The sequence below is a fragment of the Leptosomus discolor genome, chromosome Z (genome assembly GCF_034619465.1).
Source record: "Leptosomus discolor isolate bLepDis1 chromosome Z, bLepDis1.hap2, whole genome shotgun sequence".
In the NCBI taxonomy this organism is placed as follows: domain Eukaryota; kingdom Metazoa; phylum Chordata; class Aves; order Leptosomiformes; family Leptosomidae; genus Leptosomus; species Leptosomus discolor.
In genome coordinates this window covers 37,103,835-37,123,069 of record NC_141419.1, presented here as the reverse complement: position 1 = coordinate 37,123,069, position 19,235 = coordinate 37,103,835, and positions in this window count along the sequence as shown.

Sequence of the window (19,235 nt, the reverse complement as noted above, 5' to 3'; positions counted from 1 at the left end):
GTGATGCAGGAATTTTTAGGCATTATTGTAATTTTTAGCTGTTGCATATAGTGCCTTCCCATTTTACTTTCTCACCCGAAATGTCTAACAAAGACATAAGTTTTACTGTGACATGTGGCTTAATGCACAATGCTGTATGTGGTAGGTTGACTTTGTCTGGCTGCCAGACACCCACCCAGCTACTCTTTCACTCCTCCTTCCCAACAGGACAACAGAAAACAAAATAACATGGAAAAGCTCATAGGTGGACAGGGTGATCACTTACCGATTACCATCATGGGCAAAACAGTCTCAAGGAAGATTAATTTGCTGCCAATTAAAACCAGAGTACAATGGTGAGCATCAAAGACACATACCTACTCACTCCTATTTTCTTCCCAAGCTCAACTTCACTCCCTTTGTTTCCAACTGTCCTACCTCCTCCCCGCTGAGCAGTGCAGGGGGATGAGGAATGGGGGTTGTGGTCAGTCCGTAACAGCTCCTCTCTGCCACTGCTTCTTCCTCACGCTGTTGCCCTGCTCCAGCTTGAGTCCCTCCTATGGGGTACAGTCCCTCATGAACTGCTCCAGTGCGGGTCCTTCGCATGGGGTTCAGTCCTGCAGGAACAGACTGCTCCAGCGTGGGTTCACCCCTGGGCTGCAGCTCCTGCCAGGAGCCTGCTCCTGCGTGGGGTCTCCACCAGCTGCAGCTTCCTTCAGGGCACGTCCACCTGCTGTGGCGTGGAGTCCTCCACGGGCTGCAGGTGGAGATCTGCCCCACCATGGCCATCCACGGGCTGCAGGGGGACAACCTACTCCGCCACGGTCTTGTCCACGGGCTACAGGGGAGTCTGTGCTCTGGCATCCGCAGCACCTACTGCCCCTCCTTCTCTAGTGACCTCGGTGTCTGCAGGGCTGCTTCTCCCGCGTTTTTCTCACTCCTCACTGCCGAGCTGCTGTTTTTCACCTTTTTCTAAAGAAAATCTGCTTTCCGTGAGGCGCCACCCTCTTGGCTGCCGGGCACGGCAGTGCCCTGTGGTGGGTCGGTGGGAGCCAGCAGGAACCAGCTGGTTCTGGCACGGGGCGACATCAAGGAGCCACCCCTGCAGCCCCTGCCAGCCCCTGGGCACTGCACCCTATACACCACACCACATCCCCTGCCTCAAGAAATGAAGTGGCACACAGAAGGGAATATTTATATGTGCGATTATCCAGATAATGTAAGGCACACATGCTTCTCAGTCTTGAAAGGTTTTTAGTTTCTGAAAACTAAGTACAAATTCAAAAACTTTTTACTGGCCATATATTTTAAAGATAACCATTATTATCTGAGCCACAGAGGAAAATGGATACCTACTGGAATAGTGTCCCCAGGGACAATATACAGCAATTGGTAACGTGCAATTCTCTGTGAAAGGAACAGGCTAATTGAGAAAGCAGCTACTGCCCACCATATTTCTAGCCAGGTCGGAAGAGCAAAGTAAACTTAAATACAATGGATGAACAATATACAAAGTTAGTAGCAGTAACAGCCTGATTTTTATATAAAATGTTCTTGACAAGGTACATACAGTTGCCATCGCAGTTATAAGTGATTGTATTGCTAATGACTCAGGGAATACACTGAAGAGTACAAGGTGACATTACCCTGCACTGAGTACTAAACAGAAGCTAGATGCTTCTCAAGCGATGGTTTCATTATTTAAAAAAAAAAAAAAAAAAAAAAAAAAAAAAAAAAAAAAAAAGAGAGAGAGAAAGCGAAGCTGGGAAGCTGCATGTAGAGACAGCATGTGATCCTGAGAAGAGCTGGAAAGAGTAGTAAGGCAGGAATGAATCAAAGCACCTGAAAAGTGGCTCAAGTGAGATGGCTTGTTCAGGAAATAGGTAGCTAATATGGCCTCTTCCATTGTCACAGCAGGACTTCCTTGTGAAGACTCCTTGTGATGCTCACTGACTCAAGATCAAGTGCTCTAATCTGACATGTTTCAAAAACTGATGAGGAAACCCAAGAAAAGGCATGCCCATTTAGAGGCACATTTGTTCAATATAATAATAGTCTTCCATCATATTTCAGTCTTTCTTTACTGTTAATCATCTTTCCAACCTTAGGTTTTACTAATCAAGTTAATTGAGAGACTAGCATTTAATTTTGTGGAGAATCAACAGCTTTAACATGCAGGATGATGCTTCTTTATCAGGCAGGTGATAGTAACTGTTCAACTTCTTTTTTCTTAAGGTCTGGTAATTAGAGATACTCTTTTTTTGGCTCAGCTTGATCAAAGTTATTATTCTTTTTGATGCTGCTACTGCAATTTACTGTAAAAAAGAATGCAAGTGCTATTGAAATCAGTGTGTTCACTGTGTTCACACAATCTCCTGAACAGCAGAATTGGGGATTTAGCCAGTATCTGTCCAATATTGGACAGCTAATTCTATTGCTTCAAACAACTATCTTTCAGTTGAGAAAGTATGTTAGAAGAAAACAAATACAAATTCAAAGTTATGAGAAAGTACCTTAGAAATAGATCCAAAAGCAGGTTCTGGACAGGGACCTGGAGCAGTGTCCCAAGGAATCTCTGCATCCCCTATGTGTGATGAATAAGCAGCCCTGAACAAACACATTTAGGCTGGAACCACAAAGGAAGCCCTTGGCCATTCAAGCAGCCAGATAGTAGAATCTGCTTCCAGCAGTGCAGGCAAAAATTATTTCTTGTGAACTGGAGCTCCATGTATTTATAAAAGGGGTTACACTGAATCCCCAACAGCAACAAGAGACTACGCTGTGATCCAGTGAGTGATGATCCTGCAAAATAACCCAAATCTACATTGTGTGATGGATGCACTCCTCCTGTTTGGTCTAACTGAACTTTGGTCTAGGCAGACGCTCAGCAAGCAGGCCTAACCGAAGTTAATCCTATTCTGTGAGGCTATCAGTGAGAGCACAGCACCACCTCGCAAAAAAATTGGTTTGGTTGGAGACTGGGCTGATAAGCAGCCGAAACTGCATTAACACAGCAGAAAATCTGACTATGAATCAACCACTTTGCACTAGAAATACCTGCAGCCATCAGAGCGCGTTGAGCTCCCCCTCCATAGCAGTGGGCTGCACGCCAGTGATCTTTCCTTGAGCAGGGACATTTCTTAAGGTCACCCCTCGAGGCTGAGAGATCCCCTACCTGACACCAGACATCAATGGGTTGTAAAGTGACATCTTTTGCATGCGTGTAACTTTTCAGATATATATAGCAAACTCACACTTAGCTTTGTATCCCATACTAACTTGAAGTGCAGTATTGACCACTGGTCCATCCGCACTTATTAAGTATTTTATATACCTAAATTTACTAATAAGAACTCAATACACTAACTACTAAATCAGATCTGTCTGAGTGATTTCTGACTCTTCTCCTGAGACATACTGCTATCTCTCTTTCTTTGTATTCAGAATTATCCTAAGGAAAGAAAAGTATTTTCAGATGAAGCTTGGCTGTCTGCTTTTTAAAATACCCAACTGGCATTTTCTGTATGTGGACTCTTTTTTTTCACAGTACAGCTAGCTTTAACACCAGCAGTCAGGTATTTCAGTTCTCCAATATCTAGACACGAGATAAACTGTTAGGAAGAAAAGACAAGACTCTTCCTTCGGCTTTTAGCTTTGCAGCCTGTACTTATTTAGCAAAACACTTAAATAGTTTGATGTTTAGCAAAACATCTTTTATTCATGTATGTAAACCTGTTTGAGCCAAGTGGAGTCTACAGCCAAGTGCTTTGCATTTTCCACATCATAGCTGGTACTTCTTGTTTTTATGAAGAGACAAAAAAAAAAAGAGTAAATAAGATTAAGAATTGCAGCTTGCTGCTGTATTATTTGCAATAAAATACCATTTCTTAATATTGAACTCCTCATGCATATTTAAATATTAATATTTAAAACCAAGTTTGTACTAGTATTCATTACTTATCGCTACTTAAGGAGTAGATAGTCAGGATTTCTAAACAGATATTGATTAGACTTTGCCCTTAGTGGGAGAAAAACCACATTGTCTTCAAGGCCTGCATTAATATAGTTTATCAATTAAAGGCTGCATTGTTTTGGGTAGAGAACTTATAATGAACATTTCTTAAACTCTGAAATATTAAACTGTTCATGCTAATACAGATAAGATGATATAAATAAAATAATGTTTTTATTGCAAAGGTAAACCTTGAATTCAAATGTTGTCCCATGAAACGAAACCTCTATGAGTCTCTGTGAGGCTTTAATCAGAAGGTAATTCAGCACACTTGAATGCCTTTGTAATTTGAATTTTTCATCTAAGTATCACAACTATTCAAAGTTCCTAAAAACTCATCTGGTGGCATGCGGCCACAAAAGTCTGTGTAAAAGTAAACTCATCTCTATGATCTTTGCTGTAATTCTTGAATAACAAATAAAGTGTCTAGAAATGTTTTTAAAAACTGGTTATTGTGGAAAGTATTACACAGACTGTGTCTACTGAATATGCTCCTTCAAAGGAGAGAGTGTGCTAGAGGTTGTGAGGGTGGTAGGTGCTTAAAGGAAATCCAAAAATGGACAGCCAGAAGCAAAGCACATCCTAAATGCTGACCAAGAAAACACTGTCCTGAATCAAACAAGTCGTATTTGCTTTGTAATAAGGGAGCTGCTAACTGATGGTGGCATTTTACTAATAGTGATGCATGTAACTGCTAAATGAGTTACTCTGTGCTTATTTGCAGGAAGGCTGAAGTTTTCTCTGAATTCAATTCTACTTCTGTTGAAGTGGTACACATGAATACAGAGAGGGCTTTGCCATGGCAGAGAGATGGAAACATACCGGTTGAGAGAACCTGTATTGTTGAAATACCTGTATTAGCACACGAGACTTTGCATATGTATTTCTCTTACAACTACTATCAATTAAGACTGAAATCCCAATGTTCTAGACACTAAATAGAATTTCAGAAAAAAGGAAATGCACTCTTAAACTGTTGATTGCAGTCTACCTACACGCATTACAAACCAGATCCGGTACAAATGCATGAAAAGATGTAACATGAACAAAGTGGCCAAATGGCACAATGAAGACAAAAATGAAATGTAACCAAGATTAAGCAAACAGTACTAACTAGGGTCTACACTTTATAACACAGAATTCTAGTAACAAACAGTACTCTCAGCTCACTGCTCGAACTGGCTGTTCTCAGCACGGTCAGCTGTTTAAGTATTGTATCAGATGTAAGCCTCAAGGAAGAACTTGATTAAGCTTTTGCGGAGACTGTGGAGCTGTTTTTTTCCATTCATAAAAGGAAGAAAGAGTGGGATAGCAATCACAAAGTAAAAGAAAAAGATTAACTTGGTATTTTAGCAGCAGGAAAACAGAATTAAAACTGCAATTAAATTGCACTTTATGTGATATAGGGGACAGAAAAATTGTGAATTATATGAGGTTAAAAACAAATGTCTTCATGAATTTTGGAGAGCTATCTCTAATGAGACCACAAAGTGGGAGCAAAAATCTGCTATTTTGGTTTAGCTGGTTTTTTTTCATTAACTATCAGAAATGCCTGAATGAGCAACTTGGTGACTGTGAAAAGAGTACAAGCAGATGCTGTATTGGGAGCCTTGCAGAAGACACTAAACTTGGGGAGTTCTCATGGGAACATCCTTTAGACAAAGACTTGTTTTCTGGTAAGGAAATTATACATGACTTCAAGTGACCAAAAGGGAGAGTCTCTCCCCAGGGACAGGATCAGCTCAGAGCAGTGTGCCATAGGAAAGTCCATTGGGGCGCTGTCCAATGCTGCATGAACACGGGCTGCCCAGCACCTGAGGGGACATAAGATGTTACTCACTATCTATACTCTTCTTAGCCTGTCTTTTTGAAGCAGTTATCTTACTAAGCCATTTGTTGTTCAGCCTTTGGTGTTGTAAGGCCAAAGAAATACGGGTTTGCCAAACTATTTTTTGGAAGTCAGAATGGTAAAAAGAAAAGTGATTTCATCAGAAGAGTTTTGAACTCCACAGAGAAATGTAAGTACCAATACAGATGATATACTAGAGAATTTAAATTATTTTTTTTGTGTGTACAACACTACCACCTTAAGGTCACCTACAAAGAGTCCAGCAGAAACTTTACGAGGATGAGGATAACAACACTTGAGATAACCAGAACATCAGTATTTTGCAGCTGTTAAAATAATGAAAGCACAGAACTCTAAATAAAGCTCAGTCTATGTGCAAAGATAGGCTAACTTTTTTTTTTTTTTTTTCTGGAAAAATTAAGTCTTATTTAACAAAGAACATGATAATAAACAGACAAAAGTGCTTTGATCAAGAGTGCTGATGATTTCAAAATCAGAAATTATTAGTTTAGTAAGATTCTGTGAAATGTATTTGTAATGTGAATAAGCATATGGATCAGACTTCTACTTTTTAGAGTACTCTTTGTTACTTGCCGTGACAGTAGCATAAAGGACCTCAAAAAGTAGACTTGCGAAGAGTCATTGGAGTTTCGGACTTTCCGAATAATTTGTCTGAAAAAAATAATAAATCATACTTTTTTGCAAGCTCTATGGGAAAGTAAATTAAATTAATCATTTGTAGGAATTCACCATATTTACTGACTTTCATGAGCCACAAATTTCAGACCTACATTTAAATTATTTTCACAGAACTGTTTCTAAGGACTGATCAAAGTTCACTCTCATTTAAGCCGAAAAATGTTTGAACCAAGTGCAATAAAAATGACTCACAATTAGCACACTAGCATTTGTTGCCTCAAATAAAAGGAAAATCTTGCAACCTTTCAAAAAAAATCTCTAATTGCACAAAATGTTTCTACCTCCAAGACCCTGTTTGATTCTACAATGTTATTTCTTCATTCTTGGGTTAGAGGCAAAAAACTGACTAGTGGGTAGATCTCTCCACCTTTATAGCACATCACAAAAGTGAACTCACATATTATAAAGGGAAGTCCCTAGCTCATTTTTAATCTTCTGGTTTTTATCTTTGCAACTTCATGTAATACTGCACCATAATTATGTTAAATGCCTAAATGGACAGTTTAATTATTTCTTCATCTCCAGAACCCCGGTAGTATTTGAACTGTCCCAACAAGGACCTTCATTTGACGTTGACTTGTGACAAATTTATCTGTTTAGGGCTTAGCTTCTGAAAGAATTTTCTGTGGATGCAAATATTTCTAGTCATGTGGAATTTTAGCTGAATTTGAGCCTAAAATTATTACATATTTCTAGAAGCTGTGGATGAAATAACTAGTCTTTCAGAAAAAAACCCACAAAACTGTGAGTTTATGTCATGGCAATTAACAATTTTTAATATTTTATACTAAAATACTAAATGCTGCTTTTCTTATTCAATGACTACTGAATCTTTATTCAAGCAAATTTGATCCAAAAGACAATGTTTGTGCTCATTCATGTATCAGGAGAGACAGATAAGCAACTTTCTTCTGCCATTTGTCTCTGCTGCTTTATCTAATATCATGTAACATATACACAGGGTGCCAATCATTCATCTCTTTCAATCCTTCTTTGTTTTGTTTTGATTTAATTACATTTAGGGTCTAACCATTAAACCGTTTATTTAGTTGAAGTTGTTATTTAGGCAAGGGAAACAAAGTGTGACATTTTACAGAAAGGTTCAGTAGGGTCTGACTGAGTAGCCTGGTATTAAATAAGAAGAATACAAGTTTGGGCTTCAGGATTTTATCTTTGAAATATACACTGAAATGAAACACTTTTTCTGGATGCTGTTGATCTACTAAGCTTTGTACACTGCTTGCTTAACACATTGGATGGCACTTTTTATTTACCAAATTTAAAAGAAAACAAAATGCCACTGATATTATAAAATATTCATTTTTATTTAATCTGGGTTTTTATTTCATAAATAATTTCTAACGGCAACACTGATGTTTTGGATTCGAAAAACACCAGTTAACCTTGTTATTTCACTGTACCTTAGAACTGTTTCCTCAGAACCTAGTGTTGCTGGAAGAAAAGGAACAATAACACAACCTACATGTTATATTCTTTGTATCTGCAGAGAGGCAAAACCTGTAGGAAGAGATAACATCTTTCATTAAAACATTTGATGTGTGTAGTTGAAAAAAGGTAAGTTTTGGACGTAGAGTCTAAATTTGAGCATCCTGCAGATTATACTGCTTTTTTAAAGACAATTTAATAAAATACCTACTTAACATACGTCAAATAAAGTTGTCAGTAGCTGGTTCAGTAAAGCAAATATATACCATAATTTTCTTTACAACAGCTTAGAGGCAAAAAATGCTTACACAGCAACTTCACTATTACCTGCATTACTTCCTGTCTTTACCCATTATTTACATACCGAAGTGCTCAATTAACAAAAAGATGAACAGTAAAGAAATTAGGAAAATGTCCTAGGTTACAGTGTAAAATGTGCCAAAAGGAAAAAAAAAAAAAAAGTATTCTATTACCATCTTCAGGAGCTGTTGAGACCAGGTGGGGCGGTGCTCCCTGCCTCCCCCCTCTGGACTATCTTCTGTTAATGGGCACAACAATGCCTTATCGCCTGACCCATCGATAACTCGCTCCTGGAATATCTCCTGTTAATGGCCCATCAAGGAACTGCCTCAGGACTCCCCATCTCATTGTGAGATGCTCCGCCTGGGGGGAAGGAGCCAAGCAGTCCATGCTAAATAAAAACTGAGATTTCGAACATCCTAGCAGCCTTCTTCCACTGGATTCCCAGAGGAGCTTTTCCCCCCACTGGAGTTCCAGAGGACAAGAACTACCTGCCTACCACTGGACCTTCGGAGGAAGACCAGACTCTGGTCTTTGAACCTGATTGCTGCTTCAACAGAACTACATCCATCGCTTCAGGAGGACTGCAGCCATCATCTTATCGGACTGCTACTGCCACCCTAACAGGGTGTCAGGTTGTATTTCTGACTCTTGTCAGTGTAAACCAGTGGGTTGTTTGTTTTTCCCTGCCTTGTGTTATATATATATATATATATATATATATATATATATATATATATAAGTAAAGAACTGTTATTCCTATTCCCCATATCTTTGCCTGAAGGCCCGTTAATTTCAAAATTATAATAATTTGGAGAAAAGGGGGTTGCACTTTCCATTTCAAGGGAGGCTCCTGCCTTCCTCCGCACCTGTCTTTCAAACCAAGACAGAAAACAAAGAGAATTGAATAAAAAAAGTCAGTGTCTTAAGGGAAGAGTGCTATATATTGTTATATAGGGGTTTTTTCCCCATTTAAAAATTCTAAATTTAAATTCAACTTGCATATTATTTTGTTAAGAAGATACATTTCTGTTTTCACGTTTCTCTCTTCACTGTTTGGTTACTTCTAACAAAAAAACCCACCCCAAAACCTAGTCAGGATGCATAAAATCTTGATTTGGTATTGGTATCATTGGTCTGCATGCCAGAACACATTTAGGATAATTTTGACTCATGCTTAGGCCCTTTATCCATGTGCCAGCTCATTTGAGGTCATTAGAAACAGAAGACATATTTGACTCAAGAACACCAGGAAGTGAAGGGGGAGGGTAGCCATTTATAATTACCTTAAACAGGACAATAGTGACACTGCCATTACTGTGCACAGAAATGAAATATGATGTTTCTTGCAGGCACTGAATTAATTCTTAGAGTATATTTAAGTATATTTTTTCCAGGCATGCTGCAAAACTACAACACAATGGTATGCAATGCACTTTTGAACTAAGCCTTAAAAGGGGAACATTAAAGGCCACTGGTCTGATGCATTCAGATTTCCAGGCTCCTAAGGCATATTTTTCCCATTAAATACACTGCTGCTTGTTATGTTGTGCAAGAAACTACATGAGGAGCCAAATTCTGTTTTTCAGCATATCCACAGGGCTTCTCTTTCACCAGCTTTAGCTGATTATTTGTATCCTAGGTTAAAAATGAGCCCTAAGTAAATACTTGCAAAGTTTAGCAGTCACAAAACAGCCACTAAAAGAAAGCAGGGCTTTATATGTCGGAAGAGATGTAGACGCATTCATGTAACATTTTGTGCATTTGCTAAGCAAACATGTTCAAACATGACATCTGCCTGAGTTCCCTCCTAGAGCTTTGGAGGAATAAACTGTATCTCACCCTGAAGGGAACCTAATGGCTCATTTTGCTTGTCTTTTCATCCACAATACATGAAGAAACAACAGGATCACTGACGTAAAGTCATAAGCTTCCTTCTGATATCTGTGTGCATGTATTTGTGGCGATTTATACCTATGCATCCTGAATTTGAAGAGCCTGTCATACGAACAGTGGCATGACAACATTCTAGTGTACCCTTTACAAAGCGAGTTGCATTACACACAAGTAAAATGCATTTGACTCTCCAGCAGTAAAACACTGGCTTTCACTTTATTTCAACATTATGTTTGACTTCTAGCCTGGGTTTCCAACTATTCTGAAACTCAACAGACTTCTGCCTCCACCCATAAAATCTCCTTTGACCACTGAGACTGGGTACTTAACTTTGGTACTAAACTGACAAAACCAAAGCCAGGGCAGGGTGGAGGAGAGAGAGAGAACCAAAAAAGCCTTTGCCAAATTTAAGAAATACAGCTAATAAAACTAAAAGTTAAATAATGCCAGAAAATTAAAAGTCCCAGGAAAACATCCTACCTGGAACTCTGAGGCTAACAGCTAATCGGGACTCATATTTACAAAAGCGTATTTCTGCCAATGCCTGTTAATGCCAAAGCACGAGCTACTTCTGAAAATATTTATGTAGATAAGCAATTATAGGTAAATGCAACTCACATTGTTTAGAGTTTCTTCAGAGGAACCCATGGTATCCCTATAAATACAATACTGGTGTGACAAGGCTTCAGAGTCTCTCTGACTTCATGTGAGTGTACACCTAGAAAAAACTTATGGGGAGAAGAAAGAGAGAGAGAGTGCCTGGTGGGCAATGTCCTGTGTAACATGTATGCTCCCAAGTACACAATTCAGCAGCACCTTTTCTTTTCTCATCTGTGTGTCTTTTTGGCTCTTCCATGTATATGTGAAAAAAAGATAGCAGTACTGCATATATGGAGAGAAATACTAGCTTGCCTGAAGGCAAAGGAAGCGTCTATCAGTGTTTATTATTTAAATTTCTTTTTTCTTTCTCTGATTTTCCACCTTGCAATACCAAAAATATACTCATGTTAATTTCTTGTTGACTGCTTAGCTGCGCGCCATAGGTAAGCATTCCTTCTGGAGGAATAAACTCTACCTTGTTCTGAGGTGAACCCAATGGCTCAGTCCAATTGATTTGATTTCTATCCAAAGCATCTGTAGAGAGAACAGCATTACTGGCTTATAAAATAATCAGCATCATTCAGGCATCCATGTGCACATGCATGTTGTCAGATTATTATCGCAAACCAGAGATTATCACAAGCTTCAGAATTTACAATTGTCAACATGTCATTAATTCTTAGAATAAATGCTTATAGCAAAAAGAAATCATGGTAAGAAGATGTACCTTTTTTCTTTAGCATCTAGCAGTAATGGAACAAGATTAACTGTATGCATGAACAAACATTAAATCCTATCTTTGCACAGGGAACTGAGAAAACCATTAAATGTCAAAGTATACACACTCATGCATATTATGCTATAAATGCCAAAAAACCTTGAGAATACTACATACTTGGAAAAGAAATTAAATACTCTAGTTCTCTCCACTGTTAGCAGCACATTACCAGCAACTGAAAAATGCTACTTCTTTATTGTTACAATTTTTCCTTTACCTGCCTGATATTTTGCCCTTCAGAAAAAAAGCCAGGTTTTCCAGTTATTTGTATGCAGTGCAACAGTAGGGGGAGCTCAACACTTTTTTCCCGATAAATCTCACAGAATCGTGACTAGTTTCTGGCATAAGCAGATATTAATGGCAAAAGTTTTCCCCCATAAATACAAGAGGTTTGAATATGAAATGTAATTCAAAATACAGGTAGAATTGTTCTCAGTAGCTAACCTATAATTTAACAGATTCTTCTAAAAATTTCCCTGTCTCTTCAAAGTCGTAGATTCATTAAACACTCTTTACTTTGGAGTAAAAAATTTAACTTCTTGCAATCTCTTTAAATATATAACTACCAAAACAAAACCAAGATTTCAGACTATTTTTATTTAGATTCTATGTAGGGTAATGCAAAGCCACAATTCAAAATATAACTGGATTAGGAAGCAGGCTAATAGAAATACAGCACCCTGACAGCCGGCTTCACTATTATACTCACACCAAGGTAACAAATGTTTTTTATCCAAATATGTATTTAAACCATCTTAGCACTCTATACAACTTCCTATACACATCCAAAGCAGCATTTCATAACTGTTGGAAAAGTCTCTTTTCTCTGTCTCTTCAGACAAATGAAACCATCTTTTGGATACTCTTTTTTTTATCCTTTTCCCTACTGGTGAACTTCCATAATTCCCTCAAACATGATTATAGATTCACCAATCTTCCTTAAGAGAATAGAGCACTGTCTAAATTCAAAGTCAAGTGCAGGAGAATTTGACTAATATATAGCAATCACTGTACTACTACCATTGCCTGTGCACCTCAGGCATGAGAATTTTTTTCCATTTCTGCAAAGTTCAGACTCACAAATCACTCCATACTGTCTTAGGCAACATACTATCTAGCTATCTAATAGTTATAACTGGTGGTCATAGTTGTAACTGAAGTTCTAACTATGGTTATAAACTGAGGCTTACAATACAACCCACATTTTCACTTCAGTATGTAAATGCCTGCCCTAATTCATGCAGAAGTACCAAAAGAAAGACAATTATTTGCTATCTTCTAACTCAGTTTTCTCCACTATTTTAAATGCATATGCAAGAATTCTACTTTCCACAAGTATTTGTGATGGCTTCACATACGACATAAAGAGGATGATTTTTTCTTAGTACTACAAGCTTTTCTAATGGATTCTCACATGAACACAGAAAGATACCTCCACTGTTACTGTACTTCCACTTGAAGACATTGACTATTCGTTATCTTAAGATCCTTCTCTGCAGTCACTGTAAAACAACAAAGACTGGAAACAGTCTCCTGATGGACTTCTGTTATCATTTTATAAAATTATATATAGCAATAAAAATAATTTAATTGTCCATCCAAAAATGCAACTGACCAGGTCATAATTTTTACTCTTATGTCACTTATCACTCAGGTATTTCCTATTGTTTTTCATTAAGAGATTCGGTATAGTGATGTGCAAAAGATATTGATGCTCCTATTAATACAAGATATAAAGCATACACAAAGTACAGAATTTATTACTGAAGCTTCCAGATTCTTGCATTAAAAAGGTAATTTTAAGAAGTACATGACAGGGAGTGTTTATTTTCTGTTCATATTCACTGGAAAAGTATCACATTGACTTAGGATTTTACATACTCTATATATGGAAAGAGATATTTGCAGCTTCCCAGATGTGAACTGTCAGTTTGCGCTCACATACAAATTAATTTTTACACTGAATTTTCTTCATTTAGATTTGTTCATTTCTATGTTTGCTACCTTTTAAGATCACCAGGTGAAAATACATATATAAATGTGAGAGAACTAAAATGCATTGTCCCGTTAGATCTTTTGCTAATGGCAGACTCTATTTGATTTACGGTGTTGAATGATACCTGAAACTGTAATGACAGTGTGTGCGTCTACTGGAATTGCATCAAGAGTATCCAATTATAATTTACTCTGCTATGGAATTCTTCAGGCAGAACAATACAGATATGTTTTTACTTCTAGTGTTGCTGTATATATTCACAGTTACACAAAACACATTCTGCACCGGCCCTCAGGAATCCCAGACCATGGAGGTAAAGAGAGGAAGTCTGGAGAAAGGAAGACTGCACCCTTGGTCAAGGAGGATTGGGTTAGGGATCTTTGAGGCAAACTAGACACCCACGAATCCATGGGCCCTGATGGGATGCACCTGCGAGTGCTGAGGGAGCTGGCAGATGTTACTGCTAAGCCATTCTCCATCATCTTTCAAAGGCCACGGCGAGCAGGAGAGGTGCCTGAGGACTGGAGGAAAGCCAGTGTTACTCCAGTCTTCAAAAAGGGCAGGAAGGAGGATCCAGGAAAGTACAAGACAGTCAGCCACACCTCCATCCCTGGAAAGGTGACCGAACAGCTCGTTCTGGCTGTTATCTCTAAGCACATCGAGGAAAACATTATCAGGAGTCGTCAGCATGGATTCAGCAAAGAGAAATCATGCTTGACCAACCTGACAGCCTTCTCTGGTGGCATGACTGGCTGGGTGGATGAGGGGAGAGCAGTGGGTGTTGTCTACCTCGACTTCAGTGAGGCTTTTGACACTGCCTCCCATCACATCCTCATAGGGAAGCTTAGGAAGTGTGGGATAGACGAGTGGACAGTGAGGTGGGTTGAGAACTGGCTGAAGGACAGAGCTCAGAGGGTTGTGATCAGTGATGCTGAGCCTACTTGGAGGCCTGTAACTAGCGGTGTTCCCCAGGGGTCAGTACTGGGTCTAGTCTTGTTCAATATATTCATCAATGACCTGGATGAAGGGGCAGAGTGCACCCCCAGGATGCCACAAAACCGGGAGGAGTGGCTGACACACCAGAAGGTTGTGCTGCCATTCAGAGACCTGGACAGGCTGGAGAGCTGGGCAGAGAGGAACCTAATGAGGTTCAACAAGGGCAAGTGTAGGGTCCTGCACCTGGGGAGGAATAACCCCATGCACCAGTACAGCTTGGGGGCTGACCTGCTGGAAAGCAGCTCTGTGGAGAAGGACCTGGGAGTTCTGGCAGACAGCAAGGTGGCCATGAGCCAGCCATGTGCCCTTGTGGCCAACAAGGCCAATGGTGTCCTGGGGTGCATTAAGAAGAGTGTGGCCAGCAGGTCAAGGGAAGTTCTCCTCCCCTCTCTACTCTGCCCTGGTGAGGCCACATCTGGAATGCTGGGTCCAGTTCTGGGCCTCCGAGTTCAAGTGACACAGGGAACTACTGGAGAGAGTCCAGAGCAGGGCTACGAAGGTGAGGAGGGGACTGAGGCATCTCTCCAATGAGGAAAGGCTGAGAGACCTGGGGCTCTTTAGCCTGGAGAAGAGAAGACTGAGAGGGGACCTTATTAATGCTTATAAATATCTAATAGGACGGTGTCAAGAGGATGGGGCCAGGCTCTTTTCAGTGGTGCCCAGGGACAGGACAAGGGGCCACAGGCACAAACGGGAGCACAGGAAGTTTCGCCTGAACATGAGGAAAAACTTCTTTCCTTTGAGGGTGACAGAGCACTGGCACAAGCTGCCTAGGGAGGCTGTGGAGTCTCCTTCTGCGGAGATATTAAAAACCCATCTGGATGCGATCCTGTGCAACCTGCTGTAGGTGAACCTGCTTTAGCATGGGGTTGGACTAGATGATCTCCAGAGGTCCCCTTCGACCCCCACCATTTTGCGTTTCTGTGATTCTGCGACTCATTCCCAGCTGGAACACTTTGCTTGCACTGAAATATAAAAATATTTTTTTAAAACCCAAATCTTACTGCATACCCATCTTTTGAGTAGGCATTGCTCAGGTATTTTAACTGAGGAAATGATACAATGTAAGACAATAAATCTTCACTTTACATACTAAACTTTGGTCTAAGTGGTATGCTTTGATTTCAGATTTGTCTTCCATTATAAAATTATGGCCAATGTGATAGTTATCCATAGTTCTTCTAGTGACAAACTTTGGATTGCAAAAATATAACCTCAGCTGATACACTCCTTGGACAACGGAATTATGAATAATACTTTCCAAATAAATACTAAACAAACTACCTCTGAGTACTGTGTAACTCGTCTCCGTGTCTTGTGACGCAGAAAGAAATGAGGAGCGAATGACAGCCTACCAGATTATTCTAATGGTTAGGCTATTTCTGGGGATGTACGATGAAATATTCAGTGAACAAACTGGAAGATTCACACCATTACAGTGTGTATGTTAAACATCTTAAAAGGAGCTCAGGGTCCTATACTATTGTGTATGATGATGAAAAAGAGCGTAATTCAATTGAAGATGATGGAGTTACAATACTATGAAACTTGAATGAGATTAGAATTAGGTAGCATATACCCAAGAACAGACTGTAGGAGAGGAGTAGAATACAAAAAGAATGCTTGAGGTCTTAGATAAATAATTCGAACATCTAATGTCAGTAACACAACCCAGCAAAACATGAGATGCCCTACTGACTGCAAATGAACTAGCCATTATACAAAGTCTCTATAGGTTAATAAGTATGCATGATGAAACAGTTAAGAGTAACTTATTTTGGAGTTGCTCAAAACCAGAAACCCCATAAAGTATAAAAGCTGCCTTATAAAAAAAATAACACTAATTCAAGCAGCTGAAAGAAAAATGTGCTTGAATGTGAAGAATGTAATAAATAAGCATAAAAGGTACCTTGACAGAAATGGCAGTATTCCTATGCTGCCAAAACAGAGGTTTATAACTTAGGTCACAGAACTGGAGGACTAGTATCCCAGGCTAGATCCTGGGAGGGACACTTTTGTCACAGACTGCTGAAACTTTTGGGAGGAGATTTTAATCTATGTAGCTAACAAATAATAAGAATACAAATACGATAGCCTGGATGCATAATTGGCATCCATTTTGAGACAAAAGCAGTAGATAAACAACAGAAGTCATCACAGAGACAGCAGGTGCTAATAGTGAACACGTAATATCTCTTTTTACTGAGCTGCTGTAGTACTGTGGTATCAACTCATACTCCACCCATCTAATAATGTAATTTGTGTCACATGGCTATGTCAAGGTTTTGGTGTTTTTTTCAGGGCTGGAATTTATGATCCTGTTCCACCAGACCTGTGCAGACCATATGGGAAGAGTTGGCCAATGTGGCTGATCCAGTGGCTTACTGCCACAAAAAGGGTGGCCTGGACCACCCAGCACCTACTGGCCATTCCCCTCGAGCAGGCTCGAAGGGTCAACTGAACCTTTGGGAAGCCAATACAATTCCTTAAACAGAAAACGAACTCAGGAAAAACCTCAATAAATCAGGAACAGTTCCATGCAGAGTTAAATCAGCCAGTGAGGGCCGGGTCTGCCAGGAGACAGGACTGAGAACGAGGTGGTGCAGCACTGGGAGGGGGCTGCAGGACGACGAAGGGCAGAAGCCTACCTCTGCCTCTTCCGCACTCGCCTGCTGCCCACAGCGGCCATCTCACCCGGGGTCCTGCTGCCCACAGCGGCCATCTCGCCGACTGCTACTGATGGGAGCCGTTTCACCCACAGCGCCTAGCGCGGGGCCTGGGTGCCACCCTTGTCCCCGCAGCTGCTGTGGCACCTTCCCTCCTCTCCGGCCTCTGCCTGCCCGCTCCAGCCAGAGGGAAAATAAACTCCGGACGACACTTCATTCAACCCTGAGCTCAACCTGCCACCCCTCGGCACGGACATCTGCAGAGAAACAGGAGGCCACGAGGTGCTGTTTCAGGGAAGATTTCCTCTCATCCCCGAAGGGCGGTTTCTGGAAGCCGCTGTGCTGCACAGGCGGGTGGCGTGTCGACGCCCCGTTCCGCGGTGGGGCAGCCCCAGCGCTGCAGCGGGGGTCGGACAGCCCCAGAGGCCCCGCGCAACAGCAGGCAGCTGCGGCCCTCGGCGCGCCGGGGACGGGCGCGAAGCGCGGCGACGCTGACATCACTAGGGTCCGCGCCTGAGGGACGGAGCCAACGGTCACCATTTCCGCCGCGCAGCACGACGGAGCAGGAAGCGGTCAGAGCCGCAGCCCCCGACCCTCCGCGTCCCCCGGCCGCAGCTGCTCGGGCTCGCCGGTAGCGCGCCTTCCGGCCGCCAGGGGGCGCCGACGCGGTGCGGCGGGCGGGCGGGAGCCCCCCCCCCGTCCCCTGCGAGGGGCGGCCGCGGGGCGGTGGGGCCCTGCCGGGGGCGGGCCGGCACCGCCCGGCTGGTTCCGCCGGAACGGCTGCGTCCGTGGGCGCCGGCGGGGCAGGCCGCGGCGTGGGCCAGCGTTCCTCGGGAGGCGGGCTCTCACGCGCGAGGCCGTGCCTGGCAAGCGGCGCCTCCCCCACCGCCTCTCGCCCGCTTCGCTTGGCTCCCGCCTGGCGCCGCCGGGCTGGGGTGGGTGTGGCGCCGCCGCCGAGGAGCCTGGGCGGGGGCTGTAGGTACAGAGCTCCCGCTGGAGCTCCGTGCGCGGGGGGAAGCGTCGGGAGCTGAGTGCTGGTAAAGGCGGCTCGTAGAGGAGCATCTGGTGCTTGAAACGGCGAAGGAAAACGTGAAGCAGCGCTGAGGGCTTTTGATAGCGTGCTGTGGGACGCTGCGTGGTGCGAAGTGCGGCGGTGATGCTGCGCGCGCCGTCCTTCCCTACAGGACCTACCCGTGATGTTGACGGGAAAAAGCAGGAGGGTCAAGCTTGCATTTGAAGGCAAAAAGGGTATCGAACAATTCTTGCACTTTTTCAGAAATAAGTCATCAGCAAGAACCTCGGCATGCAAATAGGCAGAAAGAAATAAATTTTTAAAATCCAATGAACAAATAGGGGTTTTAACCCTTCCCTAGTCGTTAGTCTGTACTGTTGGCCCTTGGCAGATACACTTTACTTTGAAATAAATAATGCCGGGAAACTTGAAGGTGCTGATTTGTCAAAACAACACATACTGGAACAAACTGGTAATATCAGTTGAAGGAAATTGCAAATACTGGATGTTGCTCATTTAACATTAGAGAAGCAGCAGACACAATTTGTCTTAAAAACAAACAAACAAACAAACAAAAACCCAAAACCTGATTAGGAAGGTGTGCTGGAAGGATAATTTGCTCTACTCGGACGTGCTGATGGCCTCTAAATTAACTGTTAAGTACTCACAAACAAGGCTGAGATGTACTTGTGCATAGCGCTGGGAAAGCATTTTCCTAACGCACAATGGCAATCAAAAAGCACTTGCAAGATGTGGCGTTCCTTGAGATGGGATGCTGACTATGAAAATCCTGCGACGTTGCTGTACATGATCTGCTGTTGTACTGTTATGTGAGCACCAAGTTCAGATGCTGTTTGGAATCAGTCAAAACATCACACAAACCGTAACTCAAACAGAAGAGACAGAGGAGAGTGACAATAAGTATCTTCGTGCATATGGAAGGAAAAAATTTAAAACCGGGGTAGGTTCATGCAGAGAATGATACAGAGATATTAACGCAGAGTGG